At 43.9% G+C, this 12,704-nt stretch overlaps 1 protein-coding gene across 13 annotated transcripts in view; it reads right to left on the reverse strand.

The window, feature by feature from the left end:
* The window catches only part of CLIP1 (CAP-Gly domain containing linker protein 1), a 127,440-nt gene extending 121,631 nt beyond the window's left edge, over positions 1-5,809 (reverse strand). For 7 of the 13 annotated variants that reach the window (XM_058691341.1, XM_058691340.1, XM_058691338.1 and 4 more), the window contains exon 1: positions 5,664-5,806. The gene's annotated coding sequence lies outside the window, so the exon portion shown is untranslated. Of the gene's footprint in view, positions 1-4,512; positions 4,579-5,663 lie in introns of all 13 variants that reach the window. The other 6 variants (XM_058691347.1, XM_058691346.1, XM_058691345.1 and 3 more) reach the window with 4 other exon arrangements.
* Between the last annotated feature and the right edge of the window lie 6,895 nt (positions 5,810-12,704).

The following is a 12,704-nucleotide window of genomic DNA, read 5'->3' on the forward strand; positions in this document are numbered from 1 at the left end:
AAAAGATTTTTAGGGAAATATTCCAATATCTCTTACCTTTCCTGAGAGGAGAGGGGGTAAAATATGCCAAATATTTCAGCGTAAAATAGTAAAATAGTAATATAAATCCTACATGACAAGGGATTTGTAGAATCCGGGGGAAAAAAACTCATTAAAGTTGCCATCCCTTTAGGTATCGAGCCCAAATTTTAAATGATTTGTACACCGAACATCTAGATCTTCAGGCCTTTAACTTCAGAGACTAAATCAAGGACTCGGCAATTTTAATCGTAAAAAACGGGCAGAGTTAAAACTGGGCTCTTATCCAAGCTATACTCAGATATAAGTAAGCAAAAGAGAATACAAATATCAAACCACTTAATTCAAATCACAAGTATATTAGAACTTAGGCTTACATAAAACATTAGGGCAGCAAAATATCTATACTTTCATTATGATTCTGGAGAAGAGGTAGAGACTACATTTCCCCAGGGAAAGAGATACCCAAGAGAGTTCCAACTATGGATCTGTAATGGGGTTACTTCCTCTTTTCAAAGATTTTACGAAGAATACTTTTAAGATTTTGTTGCTGAACCACTTAAGATAGACAATTAAAAACCAGACCCACCCATTGAGTTAGTGCTAGTGGAATGTGTCCTTCTGGAAGTGCCAGATGGAGATTAAAAAAAAAAAAAAAAAAAAAAGCTCTTTACTAATTGTGGCCAAGATTCCTTGGTACTTGGTGCCAGGACCAGGATATTAACCCAGATGTCCTAGCCAAATTCAAGGTTGGTTAATTACTATCTGCCAAACTTACAAAAAAAAAAAAAAGAAAAAAGAAAAAAAATCCTCTGTTCCCCTGATTGAAATCTGAAGAGGTCACTCTTACTTGAAATTCTTGTGTAGTACCATCAGTCAATATGTTTTCCCTTAAAAGAGCATTGTAACTCAAATGCTGATTTAAAGCATATGGATTCTCTGAGTTACATCTACATGGGAAACATACACTATGTATATTAAAAATATGTAAGATACTGTAATAGTTTAAAGCCCCCCTAAGTAGTTATCTAAAAAATTGATATCCAGAGAAATACGGACAATACTTTCCAATTAAGATTGAAGAGACTTACATGAAGGTTTGTATTAAACAGAGATTTTGAACATGAAACTTTTAAGACTAAAAAGGAAGGCTTTGCTGCCAGGAGCACAATTCCAGGAAAAAGCTATATATGCAATGCCAGTTACAAGGCCTCCCAGGGTTGAGCAAAGATCCTGCATACAAATAGCAAAGTATACACACTCACTAGCAAGGCTGAACATCAAGTACCGGTCTGGCCTGCCAGCCATTTAAGGTGCCACAGCCAACAAACTCTGCACATTGCTTAAAATACCATCAAGTAGGGGCGCCTGGGTGGCTCAGTCGGTTAAGCATCCGACTTCAGCTCAGGTCACGACCTCACGGTCCGTGAGTTCGAGCCCCGCATCAGGCTCTGGGCTGACAGCTCGGAGCCTGGAGCCTGCTTCCGGTTCTGTGTCTCCCTCTCTCTCTGCCCCTCCCCCGTTCATGCTCTGTCTCAAAAATAAATAAATGTTAAAAAAAAATAATAAATAAATAAGTAAATAAATAAACAAATAAATAAAATACCATCAAGTAGGGTTCAATTTCTAGCTCTGTACTCACTGGCTGTGTGGCATTTTAGACAAATCAGTAAAATTTTTTGAGCCTCAGTTCCCTCATATTTAACTTTTGCTTCAACAAAACCAATAACATGTTATTATCCTGTATCTTTCACTATTTTAAAGTATTTTAATAAACACATATTTTAAGGACTATAACCTATATAGTCTTAAATTACCTGCCCCCTCCCAAACTCCCACCTCAGGACCTTTGCACTTACTACTCCTCTTCCTACTGTGCCCTTCCCTCAAGGATCTACATTCCCTCACTTCCTCTAGATCTCTAAAGTTACATAGTCAGCCAGGTCTCCTCTTGCCATCCTATCTATTATCGTATGCCTCCCTTACTTGAAGGGGGGATTCCAAGAGAGCAAAGATTTCAGTTTCATCCACTGCTATATCATCAGCACCCAGGACGGCACACAGCAGTGCTCAATAAATATCTGTTGAGTGAATACCAAATGAGACTTAATACAGCCCACAGATAGGTACTCCAGAGCCCCACCTGCTGCCTTTGGGGAGAATATCACAACACTTCAAAAATACTGTAAAGAACTATAGGCCCGTCACAACTAATCAACACCACTGTCCATTCTTTCTATCTGAAAAACACACTCAACCCCACACCTCATTTGTACAAGGAAATTAAGAAACTGAAAATTGGGATAAAATAGAAAAATGGAAAGTAGTATGGTTAAAGTATAAAATTTCCTTTCAATGTTAAGAAATATTAAGCCATCTCCACGTAACTTTACCACACTACCCTCTGCTTTTTTCTTGAGCTTTGACTCCTATAAAACCAATCTTAACAACCTATGAACCTCATATTTGCTATCAACTAAGTAATATTTACCGAACACAGGATTCTGCAGAATCCTGCAGAGGATCCTATGAACTGAAATACAAGGGGGTGCCCAACTGGCTCAGTCAGTAGAGTATGCAACTCTTTTATTTATTTAATAATTTAAGCAAGTTTTTTTTTAATGTTTGTTTATTTTTGAAAGAGAGTGAGAGAGTACAAGCAGGCGGGGGGTGGGGGCGGTGGGCAGAGAGAGAGGGAGACAGAATCTGAAGCAGGCCCCAGGCTCTGAGCTGTTAGCACAGTGCCTGACGTGGGGCCCGAACCCAAGAACAGTGAGATCATGACCTGAGCCAAAGTCAGATGAACTTGGACCGAGCTACCCAGGTGCCCCAGTAGAGCATGCAACCCTCGATCTCTGGGTTGTGGGTTTGAGCCCCACACTGAGTGTATAGATTACTTAAAAAAAAAAAAAATCTTAAAAAATGAAATAGCCCCACATGGGGCTCTGCACTGACAACGGGGAGCCTGCTTGGATTCTCTCTCTCCCCCTCTCTGTCACTCCCCCATTCACTCTCTCTATATCAAAACAAATAAACTTTAAAAAAAAAATAAGAATAGGGATCCCTGGATGGCTCAGTCAGTCAAGCGTCTGATTTCGGCTTAGGTCATGATCTGACAGCTCAGAGCCTGGAGCCTGCTTTGGTTTCTGCGTATCCCTCTCTCTCTGCCTCTCCTCTGCTCGCTCTCTTTGTGTGTGTGTGTGTCTCTCTCAAAAATAAACATTAAAAAATTTTTAAATAAATAAAATATAAAGTGAAAAATAAAGTGGAAGGTCCTTACCACATACATTTCCAGAATGAAAAAAAAAAAAAAAAATATATATATATATATATAGCCAGAAATAAATCTACAAATAATGACACCAGGCAGCCAATAAGTGATAAATTCAAAGATGCCTGCCTCTGTATGGAGCACAAGAGGACCAGTTCGTCTCTAATTAACCATCTATTGGGTTTACAATCCCAACAGAGACAGTACTTAAAAAGCAAGGGTCAAGGGGGGTGCCTGGGTGGCTCTGTCGGTTAAGCGTTCAACTCTTGATTTTGGCTCAGGTCACGATCTCACGATTCATGGGATTGAGCCCCAAGCTGGCTCTGAGCTAACAGCGGGGAGCCTGTTTAGGATTCTCTCTCTCCCTCCCTCTCTCTGCCTCTATTTCACTCGCACTAAGTGGGGAAACATATTAAAAAAAGGGGGGGGAGGGTCAAACATTACTGAGTTATGTTCATGTGAATTTATGCAGGGGTCACATGGGATGCAAGAGACTAAATGTTAGACACTGGGTAAAAAAAAATGTTTTAAATATAAGAAGGACACCAAATTCTAAACTCCTAAAGAACAGAAGCCAGATCGGCTTATGTTGTGCTTAAGCACAAGCAGAAGCTTAAGCAATTCTTGGAAAGGTAGGGAAGGACATGATCTTTATCTGCAGACAATACCTACTTGAGGGTCCCACCCAGTTTCGGTTTTCACTCCTTTGAATAAGGGGGCCTAAGATATACTTTACCACATTCTCTGAACCTCAAAAACCCAGCACCAGCCTTGTCCTAGCAATCACCTACTTCCTTTGCTTTACTAAAAGCCAGCCTTTTCCTTGCCAGAGATTCACTATACGAATCTAATAACTAAGCACCTGGAGTCAATACCTGAGCTCAAATCCTGACACCACCACTGATTAGCTGTATGACCCTGGGCAAGGGACTTGACCTTTCCTTGCCTCTTCTGTAAAATGGGGATAATGATAGCACCTTCATTGAGTTAGGATGATTAAGAAGATAAAACAAAAGACTTGCCCAGAGCCCGACGGAAGGAAGCCCTCAATAAATGTTAATTGTTATTATTTCCAGAGGGAAAAAAAAAATGCCCCAAGGCTGAGAAGAAACATAACTGAGGATTCTTGCAAAAGGTCATCATTAAACCCAAAAGTCAAACACATTTGTTCGCCTAACTTGTGGATACCACAGGTTATAGTAATAATGAAATAGTAACACAACCAGAATCATAACCACAACAGCAGGAACACTAATACTGAGCTCCTACTGGCCGGGCACTGTCCTAACCTATAACAGGAAGAAGGCAAGGTTGCTTAAAAAAAAAAAAAAAATTCAATTTTCTCCACCCTCCTTTTTAAATACGGTAATTGGCCGCCAAGTTTTTGCTAAAAACAGGCAGGTAGAAGATTACAGACTTGACGTGTAATTTCTTCATACCAAAGAGGTGGGGCTGTGAAGGGAGGAGGGGGTGGTGCTCGGCTCCTGCCAGATGGAAAAGCCACACGAAGTGGAGAAACAGCCGAGTTCAGGGTTTATCCCCAATTCAAAATCACATTTTTGAAGCACAGGACCTCCGAAGTAGGAGGCATCAGAAGGCTGTGCTTTTAAAATAACCTCTAAACAAGTGTCATCTGTCTTCCGAGCGAATCCCCTGCGGAGGGAGAAGGCTCCGGTTACGCGGCAGTGGTGTTATTTCAGAAATCCCGGTCACCTCTTGTCATCCACCTTCTCCAACAATCAGTCCCACCTAGGGGAGGCGGGGTGGGGGGACAAAAGCCATAGCCAGCCAGGCCCGAGGCCAGCCGGGCCAGCCCGCCGGCCGGCGCACGCACGGAGGCCACGGCCAGGGTGCCCTCCATTCCGGCTCGCGGGCACCCGGTGGCAGGGCCCGAGGAACGCTCGGGAGACCGGCGGCAGCGCCCGGGGGCAACAGGTCCCCCCGGGGCTCGGCCTCCCGGGGGGTCCGGGCCGCCCCAACGCCCACCCCCACCCCCAGGGCCGAGGGGAGCGGAGCGGGGTGCCCGGGAGGGAGCGGCGCCTGGGGCGGCGCAGGGGCAAGGACTCCAAGCTCCATCTTGAGGCGGACGGAGGAAGGGAAGGCCGGGCTCGGCGCTGACAGGGCCGGCCACTTTTCCGGCTCCGGTGGGGGGGGCACCCCGGGGCCCCCCGCTGACCTCCAGGGCCACCCGCTTGGGACTCCTCGGATCTCCCCTCGGGAGCGGCCCCGCGAGGGGCACTCGGGGCCCTCCCGGACGCCGGGCCCGGCCCCTCACTGCCCGGCCCGGAGGACGGGAGCGGGCCCGGCCCGGCGCGAGGGGAAGGGGAAGAGGGCACCGGGGAAGGGGAGAGGGCCCGCGCCTCGCCCCGCTCACCGCCGTCTCGGTCGCCGCCAGTCGTCGCCACCTGCCCCACTGCAGCAGCAGCAGCAGCAGCAGCAGCAGCAGCAGCAGCCGCGCGGCCGCCGCCTCCCGGCTCCTCGGCTCGGGGCGGGGGAGAGCGTGACGCGCCGCCGCCGCCGCCGCCGCCGCCGCCGCCGCGGGGCCGGGCAGGCGCGCGCCGCCAGGAGAAGAGGCGGCCGCGGCTCCTCCCCGCGCGCTCGGCCGCCGCGCCCGCCCCCGGCCCGGCCCCGCGCCGCGAGCCCCGCGCCCCCCCCGCCCCCCCCCGCCCCCCCCCGCCCCCCTCGCCCCCGACCCCGGCCTGAGCCCCGCACCGCCGCCCCTTTGTCTGCACCCGCCGCTGCCGGGGAGCCGATCTCCAGCCGCCCGCCGTCCGGCCCCCAGACTCTATTGACGACCGGAATGGGAGGAAGGTGTGAAGGAAGACCCAGAGGCCTGGGGCTTCTGGTCATCTCGGTTAGTTGCGCGTTTTCTGAAAAGTGTGCCCAGAATTGGCAAGTCACACCCGAGAGCTCTGTTCAGTGCTGACCGCAGCCTGCTAGCGTGGGGCTGATTGATTCTTTTTCTTTTTCTTTTCTTGTATCTATCTCACCAGACCCAGGGTGAGAAATCCTTGGAAATAAGCTAGGAGGAGCTGCCCACAGCAGGTTAAGTTAGGGAGTGTCTTCTCTGCCCTCCGCTCCCTCCGGGGAAGGCCCCAGGGTGCGGAATCCCTTGAAAAAACTGAAAGGAGCTGCCTACAACAACTGAAGCTTGAGAAGGACCATCTCTGCACTCTCCTTTCCTCCAGGGAAAGACCGAGTGTTAAAAATCCCTTGAAACAAGCCCAGCACTTGCTCCATTCGTTTGAGAAAAGCCTCTTTTATTCGCCCCAGCCGCTTGGACGAAAGCCCTGGTTACTGTCCCGTCCTCCCTCCTCCCCGCAGGGATCTCCTTTAAAAGCTTTTGAAAGGGACTGGAGAGGAGGCAGCAACAGCCTGCTCAGGGCTGCTGCAGCAGAGGGCGGCCAGCATTTCACTCTCATGGACCATGGCAACCCCAGAAGCTTTGTGGCTCCTGGCAGGAATTCGCAGCTGTCAGGGAAGCCCAGGGTTTTGCAGCGACTCAGGGGTGGATAAGGGGCCCAGGGCCCCCTCCTCCCCGCGGTAGAAAAGAATAATCAGGAGGGCGACCTCTTGGCTGACCTTTATTCAAAGCACTGTTCAGCTGGACCAACAGGCTCGCCCAGAGCAAAGGGAGGGAACCACACTGGAATTGCTGGAAGTTCTGGACAAAGTGAATTTACCTGCTGCCTCTTCCCCTCGATTCACGTTTTGAATAACAAAATTTATATTTCTTAATTCAACACTGCCCTCGTTTGCAAGCTTCGAGGTCAAAGTGGTGGGGGCACCCCTGAAATCCAGTATCCATATTCCTAATCTGAAAGGCTCACCTCACCCCCTCATCTGAAGGCTTTTCAGCTGTAATAAGCAACCTATATAATCATAGATGCCATAGAATGAGGTCATTGTTAATGGTGAGGTGCAACTATAATCACTTCTGTTTGTCTCTTTACTCATTCTACTGAGCCTGTCTTTATTTTAAAACGCTGATATTTTGTTCCTTATAGATATTTTTGCATTAATCTCTATTTTTTAATACTGCATTAAAATGTTATTTCTCTAAACTAGTGAGTTCAGTGCCCCTTAAATTTTGTGACCAAGGCCTATCCCCAGCCCTGCCACCTGAACACTGACTGCTCTGTCCCACAGAGTGACGGTGTTAAGACTAAAGAACATGCTCAGGCCTACCTCAAAATAAACATTTACGTTATTCCATTTTTAGATTTAGCCACTGACCCTTTTTAAATGCATATCTTTTGTAAAAGTTTTAGAACAGCTCAATAGACAAGACTTTGGAAGATGGAGGGAAGTAGCAGAAGTAGAAAGCCTGGAAGGGTCTCCCAGATCTTCCTTTTACAAAGTGGGGAAGTTGGGGCACCTGGTAGGCTCACCTGGTGGAGGATGTGACTCTTGATCTCAGGGTTATGGGTTCAGGCCTCATGTTGGGTGTAAAGATTACTTAAAAATAAAAAAAAATTTTTTTGTAATATTTATTTTTGAAAGAGACAGAGTAGAGCAGGGGAAGGCCAGAGAGAGAGGGAGACAATCTGAAGCAGGCTCCAGGCAATGAGTGGTCAGCACAGAGCCCAATGCAGGGCTTGAATTCATGAACCATGAGATCATGACCTGAGCGGAAGTCGGATGCTTAACCCAGTGAACCACCCAGGCGCCCCCTTAAAAATAAAATCTTAAAAAATAATAATAATAATGTTTTCTGGGGAAGATGAGGTGGGAAGGTGGGCAGAACAATGTTGCTTTTCATTATAAACTCTCATATGCTTTATTTTTTAAAACCGTGTGCATGCATTTCTCTGATTCCCCCCCACACACACAAAAATTTAAGATCCTCAACTAAAATGAGTAAGGAATATTCTCTATAAAGTGATAGATGTTTGTGGTTTGTTTCTACACAGCTCTTTAGCATTAATTCTTTTTGTGCTAGTTTTCCACAGTACTGCAGGTTTATTATTTTATTACCTGTCTTACTGAGCCTCTACTGGAATGTAAGTTCCAAGAGAGCAAGGATTTGTTGACTCTTATGTATTGCTCTCGCTGCATCCCCAGAATAACACTTGGTTATTAAAAAAGATGGAGTGTTAAGACTTCAGGTTCTAAATAACTGGGGAATTTTCTGCTGTATTTTCTCCTTTTTTTTAAAGGGGAGCCTGAGTGGCTCAGTCGGTTAAGCATCTGACTTCGGCTCAGGTCATGATCTCATGGTTCGTGGGTTTGAGCCCTGTATCAGGCTCTGTGCTGACAGCTCAGAGCCTGGAGCCTGCTTCGGATTCTGTGTCTCCCTCTCTCTCTGCCCCTCCCTGACTCGTGCTCTCTCTCTCTCTCAAAAATAAACATTTAAAGAAATTTAATAATTCATTGCTATTTAGAAATATTTTAAATCTCAAAAAAAATTTTTTTTAAGAAATAGTTTTTCCCGCCATTCAAAAACAACACACACTATAAAATAGTGGTTGGAGAGTCCTTTGTAAATTGCTATAAAGATGTGAGGATTTATAGAGCTTCTGAAATAGAAAATGAAACAAAGTCCGTCAAAACAAAAACATCCCTTAAAAGTAAATTTTCTTTCTCTTTCACTTTTTTCTTTTCTTTAAGTTCCTGGACCATGATAGATAATTAAATAATAATAATTAAATTATATACTTAGATAATAATTTAAAATGTAACTCATAAGAGATAGTCCATGATTAAAATAATCTTTATTTTCATGATCTAAATAATCTTTATTTAAATGAAAATAATCATTTTCACTATGTTATTTTTTAAATTACATCTAGTTTTATTAGTGTTATTTCAGAAACCAGAGTCAAATTAGTTTCATTCATCCAAAAAATATTTACTGAACCCCTACTGTGTCCCAAGCACTGTTCCAGGTTTGGGAAGGGACAGCAGAGAAGTCCTGTCCTCCAGCCTTGACTTTTACTGCTATCTGGTTTGCTAAGTCAAGGTGTAGTAATCACTGTTCCATGAATTCGCTGGCTTTATGCCCACAGTGGATATAATGCAGCAGTCCATGCCTTTTGTCAATTTCATTCAGCTCTGCTAAAAATTTAGAGAGAAAATTACAAAATGAGATACGAGAAAAATATTTAAGTTAACTTTAATGTTTAAGGAAATATTTGCATTCCCTTGCAAAGGTAAGGACCTATGGCTGGTTTGTTTAATGAGAAAGTGACTATCCCATATATATACTGAATTATTATGCTGTGCACCTGAAAAGAATATAATGTTATATGTCAACAACAGCTCGGGGGGGGGTGGGGGGTGGGGGGGATACTAATCCGGAGCAAAACAGTCTTCAACATCAAAGAAAGGACACAGAAAATAATTCCCACAATATATGATGAAGCAGACACACACTATTTGGGGCCAAAAAGTAATTTTATCACTGAATCAATGAAGACTGTGTGGGGGCATCTGGCTGGCTCAGTCCATAGAGCATATGACTCTTGATCTCAGGGTCATGAGCTTCTAGCCTCACATTGGGTGTGGAGATAAATTAAAAAAAAAAAAAAAAAAGACTGCTATATCTACTTTATACAAAGAACACTGACAGGGGGCACCTAGCTGGCTCAGCTGGTAGAGCATGCAATTTTTGGATCTCAGGGTTGTAAGTTCAAACCCCACTTTGGGTGTAGAGATTACTTAAAAAGATCGAAAGAAAGAAAGAAAGAAAGAAAAGGAAGAAAGAAAGCTGATGAAAGAGAAAGAAAGAAAGAAAGAAAGAAAGAAAGAAAGAAAGAAAGAAAGAAAGAAAAAGAGAAAAAAGAAAGAAGAAAGAAAGAAAGCTGATGATAGTGGTTCCATGGAATTTTTCAAAAAGCGAAATGCAAGAATGACAAGCTAAATTTAAATTCCTGTCATCACTTCTCAAAGGGAGCCATCTTGTGACAACAAAAGCTGTATTGTACACGTCGAGTTAACAAAGAACAATATCAGTAGGGCGCCACACATCATGATGTAAACTGTATTTAAGGCCTTCTAAATAGACTGGTGCTTTGAGTGCATGTAGTTTCATGATGAGGGGGTTGAATAAGATGACGTATAAAGTTCCTACCACAAACATTTTTAAGATTCTGTGACTTTTCTCCAGTAAAGCAAAACATTTGTGAAATCGGTGGTTGATGCAGCCGTTCAAACCTAATTCAATAAATATTTGTTGAGTGCATGAAAAGCTGCTCCTACCTCCAGCAAAAATCAAGCACACTCAAACAAATACATGTATACCCATGTTCACAGCAGCACTATTCACAGCAGCCAAAAGGTAGAAACAAGCCAAATGTCCATCAGCAGATGAATAGGTAAACAAAGTATGGTACATAAATACAATGAAATATTGTCCAGCCAAAAGAAAAAATAATAAACTACTGACCCACGCTACAATCTGGATGAACCTTGAAAGTATGCTAAGGGAAAGAAGCCAGACAAAAAGGCACATATTGTGCCTCTGTTTATATGAAATATCGGGAATAGGTCAACACATAGAAATAGAAAGTAGTTAGTGGTTGCCAGAGGCCGAGGCACCAGCTTAATGGGTGCCGATCTCCTTTTGGAGTGATGTAAATGTTTGAAACTAGATAGCGTTGGTGGTCGCACAACATTGTGAATGTACTAGATGCTACGGAGTTGTAGGCTCTAAAATGGTTAACTTTACGGGGCACATGGTCGGCAAAAGCATCGTTGGTTAAGCGTCCGACTTCAGCTCAGGTCCTGATCTCACGGCTCATGGGTTCGAGCCCCATGTCGGGCTCTATGCTGACAGCTTGGAGCCTGGCGCCTGCTTGGGATTCTGTGTCTCCCGCTCTCTGCCCCTTCCCCCGCTCACACTCTGTCTCTCTCTCCCTCAAGAATAAACATTTAAAAGAATATTTAATAAAAACAAAATGGTTAATTTTATGCTATGTGAATATTATTTCAACAAAATAAATAATAAATTAATAACTATTGTCCTTTTTAAAGTTCATTTATTAAAAAAAATTTTTTTTATTAGTTTTCTTTATTTTTGAGAGGCAGTCCTTCTCAACTCTAATATTCTATTATTTTACAGACCCAGCTCTTCCTTATGTGTTCAGTCCTGACCACAGCCATATTGGGTCTGAAGTCTTAACAAAAAAGACCAAAATTGAATTTGGACTGTAAATCTAATGGAGGGTGCATAGGGCATTGCCAGCCCCCGCCCGGACTTGCATTCAAATAAAACGGCTCACTCTCACTGAGACAGCTTCTAAAATGAAAGGCTCAAAACAAAATAGGCACTATCTAGTACTATCCTCAATCCTATGACCTGGAGACACCAGATCGTCCTTAAGTGATTTCAACTACAATGTTAATAGCAGATTAAAACTAGTTTATTTAACTCTGTAGTAGTATATTAACCTCCCTGACTTCATGCCTCACGGGCTACCTGAGGATAAGTGGGTGTGTTTTTCTGGGTATATGTTTGTTTCTTGTGAACAGGTCAGTTGGATACATTTGGGATACTCTTAATGGTTGTCAATGGGACAGTTATCAGGTTTTCCTGGAGGAAATAGTTTCAACAACCAAAAAGAAGAGGCAAAACTGTGTGTATAATATGCCATTTTTATTTTTTTTTATTTTTATTTTTTGAGAGAGAGAGAGAGAGACAGACCATTAATGGGAGAAGGACAGAGAGAGAGGGAGACACAGAATCCAAAGTGGGCTGCTGGCTCTGAGCTGTCAGTGCAGAGCCCGACGCAGGGCTTGAACTCGGGACTGGCGAGATCGTGACTTAGGTCGAAGATGGACACTCAACTGGCTAAGCCACCCAGGCGCGCTCTTTTTTTAAATAAGAAAGGGAGAGATGTCTACACAAATGTTTAATGGAAGTATTTACGTAAAGCAAAATATTAATATGCTTTTCTTGTCTTTTGTCATACCTGAGCTTGAGCCTAGACAGCCTAAGGCATCCACTTGCAGTGACTGAGATGGGAGTGAGTCTAAGTTGGGTTGTTACCTGAGAAGAGCAAAGAAAAAGAAGGAATTTAATATTCAGGTTTTGACCTTTATTGAGAGGTAATTCGTTTACCCTACAATTCACCCATTGAAAGCATATAATTCAATGGTTTTTAGTATATTACATTATTAATTTTTTAATTGTGGTAAAAAAAACATATAACAAGAATTTGCCATTTTAACCATTTTTAAGTGTATGACTCGGGGACATTAGTTGCAGTCACCATGTTGTGCAACCCAAAACAGAATTTTGCAGAGAAGAATGGCTTGATATTCCAGCATTGTCAAGTGAGAAAGGCTTATCAAAAACTCCTTTACCTCCCATGTGTCATACCAAGGGCCTGGAAGACTTTCGACTTTCTGCTGTGTTGCACAGAAAAAACCCTGGTCTAGCATTAAGGCTTAGCCAGGAGGCTGGAGATGGGAA

Source organism: Neofelis nebulosa, chromosome 11 (assembly GCF_028018385.1).
Source record: "Neofelis nebulosa isolate mNeoNeb1 chromosome 11, mNeoNeb1.pri, whole genome shotgun sequence".
In the NCBI taxonomy this organism is placed as follows: domain Eukaryota; kingdom Metazoa; phylum Chordata; class Mammalia; order Carnivora; family Felidae; genus Neofelis; species Neofelis nebulosa.